Source organism: Balaenoptera physalus (assembly GCF_965194825.1).
Source record: "Balaenoptera physalus genome assembly, chromosome: 17".
NCBI classification, from domain to species: Eukaryota; Metazoa; Chordata; class Mammalia; order Artiodactyla; family Balaenopteridae; genus Balaenoptera; species Balaenoptera physalus.
The window spans coordinates 5,082,972-5,090,111 of NC_138895.1; the positions used below are offsets into that span (position 1 = coordinate 5,082,972).

A 7,140-nucleotide genomic window follows, 5' to 3' on the forward strand; every position below is an offset into this window, starting at 1 on the left:
CACAGTGGCTGCACCGTTTTACATTCCCACCAGCAGTGCACAAGGGTGCTAATTTCTCCACTTCCTCAACAACACTGTTTATTTTCTGGTTTTTTGTTTTTTTGTTTTGTTTGTTTCTATAATAGCCATCCTAATGAATATGAACTGGTCCAATAAGTTTTTGCAAGAGAAAGTCTATGAGAATTAGTTGACAAATGGTTCTTCCTTTGCTGCTAATGAAGGTAAATCTCTTTAATGGAAACTTGCTGGTTTAAATATGGTTATTCAGTGCAGTTTTCTATGTGGAACTCATGCCTCCCTGAGACTCTATGGGGCCTTGCATGCTTTTGGATTGATTGAATTTTGATCCGTCACAGAAACCTCACCAGCCCTAAGTTTGTACGTGTCAAGCTCTGCCCTCATCTTTCAGCTATGAAGGTATTACAGATTGCAGACTTTAACATGGCCGCTTTTTTTTTTTTTATTTTTTATTTAAAAAAAATTTTTTTTATTTACTTATTTATTTATTTACTTATGGCTGTGTTGGGTCTTCGTTTCTGTGCGTGGGCTTTCTCTAGCTGCGGCGAGTGGGGGCCACTCTTCATCGCGGTGCGCGGGCCTCTCACTGTCGCGGCCTCTCTTGTTGCGGAGCACAGGCTCCAGACGCGCAGGCTCAGTAGTTGTGGCTCACGGGCCTAGTTGCTCCGCGGCATGTGGGATCTTCCCAGACCAGGGCTCGAACCCGTGTCCCCTGCATTGGCAGGCAGATTCTCAACCACTGTGCCACCAGGGAAGCCCCTAACATGGCCACTTTTTAAATGATCTAGTTATTATTTCTCCTTTCTCTCCTTTTTCCTGATGTCAGCTTGCAAACACTCTACTGTTTGTAGCTCTTTTTAAAGGAAGAAGCTAGTATAGATAAATAGTTAAGAGCACAGGAGGTGGGACCAGCCAGATTTGGATTCAAATCCAAGTCTATCTAGGAAAAATTTTTACTTCTCTGAGACTCAGCTTTCTCATCTTTACTATGAATATTGGCTACTTTCATAGGCTTGTTTTAGGGATTATAAATGCCTGGCAAGATGCCTGGGCAGGCTAAGCAGCCAGTACATGGCAGCTGTCACCGTCCTCCTCATCATCATCATCATCACCCTTATCATCACCACCATCACCACCATCATCAGTACCACCATCATCACCACCATCACCACCATCATCAGTATTACCACAGTCATCACCACCATCACCACCATCATCAGTACCATCATCATCATCATCAGTACCACCATCATCACCACCATCATCAGTATCACCACAGTCATCACCACCATCACCACCATCATCAGTATCACCCACAATCATCACCACCATCACCACCATCATCAGTATCACCATCATCACCACCATCATCATCATCAAAGCAATAAACTCCACTATTTCTTAGAAGTTTTGCTTGGAAAAGAGGAATGAAGAAGAATATTTTAATAACCCAATAAAGCTAAAACATACGAGGAAATTTGACCTCCAAACATAGCAAGGAATGAGCTCTATGCCATCCCTTCCTCTATCCAAATTATGGATTAAAGAGTGTAGGGATCCAGTATGGAGGATCAATGAATATTAATAGATAGAAAAGTACATCTATAGAAACTACCACGTACTACAAAACAAATGCCATCATGTTTGGAGTACCGAGGAGGTGTGTTCTCACTTTAAACTCCCTGGTTTTTTTTACATTTTATTTTTGTGTTGTAATTAAATGGTCTTTTTAGGTCAGTTTGGGATTGACCCCAGGGGTGATAGAGAGGACCCTTCAGAGAGGCTTGAGACCCCATCAGAGAGACTGTAGGTTTAACCCATTTGTTTGGTTCCAACTTATTAATATTAGCATTATTATTATTTTGTAAGCCTCCTAAGGCTTTTGAAAGTAATTAATTATTTGAATTCTACTTTCCCCAAGTGTAGGAAGGAAATACATATTTAAAGAGTGAGGCAAGCAATGCCTAATGGAACAGGTATAGCCACAGGAAACCCAAAATTTAGTCTTTCCTGCTTTCTGGCAGGTTTCTTGTGCAATCTCTCTCACTGCTTGTCTAAGTGACAAATGTTTTCCAACCGGCCAATTCTAAGACAGATTGGGTTTTCGGTTCCAGTTTCTCATTCAGGCTGGAATTTCCTGGGGCAGATTTTAGCTTTGCTTGAGAGATCACATCGAGTCCCTCAATTAGGTTCCTTTATTCCTTTATTTCCTCCCTCGTCTGACTCACATGTGGGTTCTTCTCATTAAAATTTTAAAAATCACTCACTAAGCAAGATAGCCTGTTACTTGCCCGTTTCTCAGAACAGCGGTAGGAATTCGGGCGAACACAGAACCCTAAAGCAAGACTCACACGGCGAGGTCATCCGTGCAAACACTCCATTGTGTGTCCAGAGCTTCCTTCATGGTCCTTGGTGACACCTGCGCGGTCCGTGCACTGATCGCATGCGTGGGAACAGGCTTGTGGCTCAGAGCCTCAGCCCCAGATGGAGGGAGCCTGCTGGAGGCTGGGGCAGGCTGGGTGGGATGCCGGGGTCACAGCATTGATTGGGTTTCTGGGAAAAACAGAAAAAGATGCGTGACCTCTGTGGTCATTGCTAGCAGGGAAGGTCACTTGCAAGGAGGATTATTTGAGTCTGCCTTGGTCTGTAAAACTTGATTGAGATTTCTTCTCCAGCGTTGTATGCCACATAAAGTAAGTCTGTCTTGTATATACCCAACGGGCATTGGTGTTAGGTATTTCCTGCCCCAAGCATCGCCATCCTGCGAGCCCCAGATGGTCCCTGGCAACTCCCTTCTCAGTAAATGTATTTGATGACCAGAGAGGAGGGTCCTGGGTTGCCTTCCGCAGTGCAGTGCGGGCAGGGGTGCGTGTAGATGTCTGCGGAGGCCGCTCCCAGGGTCTCCTCCTCATCTGGGGAACGGGGACACAGACTTTCTACTTAAACGTGGATATTGGAGAGGGAATATAAAGGAGTATGCTCACCTCAGGTGCTTCTGGAAACTTTGTTCTGATCTAACGTTTCTGACCTCATACCCCAGGAAACATTCATCTGCAAAGCATTTTGCGTTCTGTCGCCACCCTGCCCATCATAAGTGTGTGCATATGTAAGTGTGCGTGTCGGGGGGTTGGGTAGAAAATGATAGGCAGAGGAAGCAGAAGGATAATGTTTTATGAAATGTTGGGTTCTGAAAACGTCCCAGAAGTTTGTATGTATCTGCGTGGTGTGTATGCCTGTGGGTGGGTGTAAAATCACGTGTGTGGATACTGACGTACTGAAAAATAGACACACACTGGCAACACTGCCATAGAGAGGGAGTGTCCGTGGTGATCCTCCGAGATGCCCCACCAGCTGGGGGTCTCAGATGCCGGGGATGGATGCCGTGCACCCACCGACCGGTGAGGCTGGGTCTCTTCCCCTTGGAGGAGGCAGTGCCTGTGGGCCCCTGAGGGTGCGTCTGTGGGGGGGTTGGCGCGTCGCCTTCACACCAGCAGTGGGAGAGGCAGGATCCCCAGTATTTGGGGTCAGAGTGTCCTCTGTGGTCACATGTGTGTTTCCAGCCCTTCAGGTCCCTGGCTGGGAAGCTGATTGGCGGGTGCCCGATGGTCACGCCTTTCCTTCTCACAGCACATTTGAAAGGCCTCCCTGGAGGATGGCCATGGGGCTGGGGGGCGGCTTATTTCGCACCTGACAAGATGAGGTTGGCCTCTCACTCAGAAAGCATCATTTTTTTTTAAAAATTTTATTTATTTATTTTTGGCTGTGTTGGGTCTTCGTTGCTGCGCGTGGTCTTTCTCTAGTTGCCGTGAGCGGGGGCTGCTCTTCATTGCGGTGCGCGGGCTTCTCATTGCAGTGGCTTCTCTTGTTGTGGAGCACGGGCTCTAGGCACGTGGGCTTCAGTAGTTGTGGCACGTGGGATCAGTAGTTGTGGCTCGGGGGCTCTAGAGCGCAGGCTCAGTAGTTGCGGCGCACGGGTTTAGTTGCTCCGCAGCATGTGGGATCTTCCTGGACCAGGGCTCGAACCTGTGTCCCCTGCCTTGGCAGGCGGATTCTCAACCACTGCGCCACCAGGGAAGCCCAGGAAGCATCATTTTTAATATCTCCTCTGTGCCTAGAACTTTCACTGGGTACTAGATGCCTGGGATTTCACCAGAAGCCGCTGTGTTACTGGCTCAGGTTGGGATCCCAGTGGGTCACTCGCTTGCCTAGTAGTTCCTCTCTGTCCTCCCAGGGCAGCAGTGCATGCGTGTACACGCACACATGCACACACACACACACACATAGAAACATCAAACAGAGAACATGTCACCGTATGTTTCCACTGAAGGTACAAAAAGAGGAACTAGGAAATGTACACCCGCCACGCTATTTGGGCTGAAGAGCTCAAGAAATGACAAGCACATGTAACCCTGAATCAGGTAGCTTTAATCCAGGAGTACAGACACATTACTAAAGTTATCTCCTTGTATGATTATTCTCGTTTTAGGTAATAGGGGTGCTTTTTTACTTCAAATGCCCAGTAGCTTCACACACAGACTCTCTAATACAGAGTTGGAAATTAGCACATGGAGACGAGACATTTTTAGTTCTTCTTTAGTGCTGGCAGGTGGTTTAGAAAGTCAAGGTTTTCTCATGTTTGTGCATCACTGAGCCTGATGCTGGCGTGACGCTGGCATGGCCCAAGAGGTAGAGAATCCCCTCAGATGATTTAAAGCTGAAAGATTAAATCAGTTTCCTAAGCCCTCTAAGTCGTGGCCCGGCCCCAGAACCATGATGTGGAGGAAGAGGTTCCGGATTCCCTGCCTCTGAGCTGTAAGGCTGGAGTCCTTCTCCCTTAGTTACAAGAAAAACAGAGGCTCAGGACGCACATTCTGAGCTGCTGATGTCCTAGGACTAGCCCGCACCCCCGTTATCTGGCCTGCCACCACCCCAGCTCCAGCATGACACCCCCATCTCCCCGCCTGGGCTTTTCCCTGCTGGCTCTGCCCATCTTGCTCCTTCTTTTTCTTCAGCTGAGTTGTTGGAGAATTCCTTTCCCCAACATTAGGAGGGCAACAGTCCATCTACTCGTGATGTTGAGACCGAGATTTCATTCCAATCCGTCCAGAACTTTAAATCCTAAAATAGCTGAAGTTGAAAAGCATTGGATCTAACGCAGTTCTTCTCCAAGTTCGGTGTGCATACAGGTCACCCAGAGAGCTTGTTAGAATCCGGGTTCTGATCGAATAAATCAGGGTCAGAATCAAGCTCCCAGAAGGTGGTAAGGGACAAGGGCCATTCTCCATCCAGACTGCAGGTCACAACCACCTAGGGAGGCCTCACTCCTAGAGATGCAGGTTTAGGTGATTTAGGATGAGACCCGGGTTAAGATAAGATGCCCGGTACACAGCCAGAGTTAAGAAATACTGGTGTAAGGGTGTAAACTTCATTTAATGGCTAAATGCACAGAAGGGAAATTGAAGTCACTTCCAAACCATTGCCCTAACCTGTGGTGTGACCCTAGGAAAGTAATTTCCTTTCAGCCCCATCAAATTTCCAAAGGGAAAGACATTTATTGATTTTTTTGCAATATATAGGGTTATTTGAATGAAAGAATATTTTCCTGCTTAATTTTAGCCTGGTTATTTTCATTCTGACAGAGCCTTAACCTCATTCAAGCCAAGAATAGATCATCATCCATCTTATTTCTCTCTTTTGAGTCATAGGGCAAAATGGGCTTTATACCTTCTTTGCTCAGTTTAGCTTCTTCTAGACCAAGAATTCAAAATGGGGCAAGTTGCCCCCCAGGGAGTGAAAATTGGTTCTTGGCAGATGGGAAAATCTTAGGTATTACGACAGTTTGTGGCCCTCCAGAGCTCAGACCTACCTGACAAAATCTTAACTTCTTTGTATTTAATTTTAAATTTTTAATTTAATTAAAAATTTCTCCTTAGGAGATGATAATGGAAAAAGGTTGAGAAATCCTGTTCTAGACAAAGACAACCCAAACCAAGCTTGTATGTCCTTCCTGAGATGGGTATCCTGAGCTCTGCCTGGGGAAGGTTTGTGGCAGCTTTTCTGAGAGGTGAAATTTGGGCTTAACAGCAATGAATTCCAGGAGGAAACTTCAAAAGCATTTTTCTCTCTTCTCAGTTAAATAGTATTCTCTCGATGAAAAATTTGAGTTCCAGAAGCATCTAGTTATGAGCTCTCTTGCTGATGGAACATTCTGGAATGTGATCTGGTGGTCAGACACTCCTGGGTGTCAGTCCTGGCTCTCTCCTTCCCTCTTGGCTTTCAGCAGGTTCTTGTACCTCTTTAAGCTTCATTTGCATGTGTACAATGGAAATAAAACTTACCGGATAGATTTGTTATTCAGATGAAACGTGAATTGGGTGTAATGGATGTAAAATAGTATCTGGTACATAAAAAGTGCTCCATTAGTGGTGGGAGAAGTAGTGGTTATTAATGTCTAACTATCCATCTATATATCTACCTACCTACCTATCAATCAGCCACCTACCTACCTATCAATCACCCACCTACCTATTACCATCATCATCTAACTAAAATATGTGGGCACAAAGCAATCTCCTGAATCAGACTGTGTCCTCACCAAACCTGAGTGACTCCACATAACTCCTTCACAGATCAGCCTTTCTGAGCTAATGGGATTAACGGATATACACTACTATATATAAAGTAGATAAACAACAAGGACCGACTGTAGAGCACAGGGAGCTATACTCAGTACCTTGTAATAACCTGTGATGGAAAAGAACCTGAAAAAGAATACAGATACACCTATGTATAACTGAATCACTTTGCTCTACACCTGAAACATTGTAAGTCAACTATTATTTAATTAAAAAGAAAGTAGGAGGCGAGCGCCCCCCTCTCCCCGGGTCCCCGAGGATGGCTGAGCCTGGTGGGGGGGGCTGCATTTATGCAACAGCTCTTTCTGCAGTGCTGACAACGGTTAGACTAAGTGGCCTGGAGGAGCAAGGACATATTCGTGCAAGCAAAGCTGATCCTAGATTCCATTAGCCAAAGTGGTCTCTGATTTCTTCCTGCTGTTGCGAAATAGAGAAATAGAGTTGGATTTACTTTAGCCAAAGTAAATACAACAACCAAAAAAAAAAA

General features: G+C 45.7%; 1 protein-coding gene across 4 annotated transcripts in view; it reads left to right on the top strand.

The window, feature by feature from the left end:
* The window catches only part of LYN (LYN proto-oncogene, Src family tyrosine kinase), a 110,921-nt gene that overhangs the window by 88,715 nt on the left and 15,066 nt on the right, over positions 1 to 7,140 (top strand). The window lies entirely within an intron of this gene.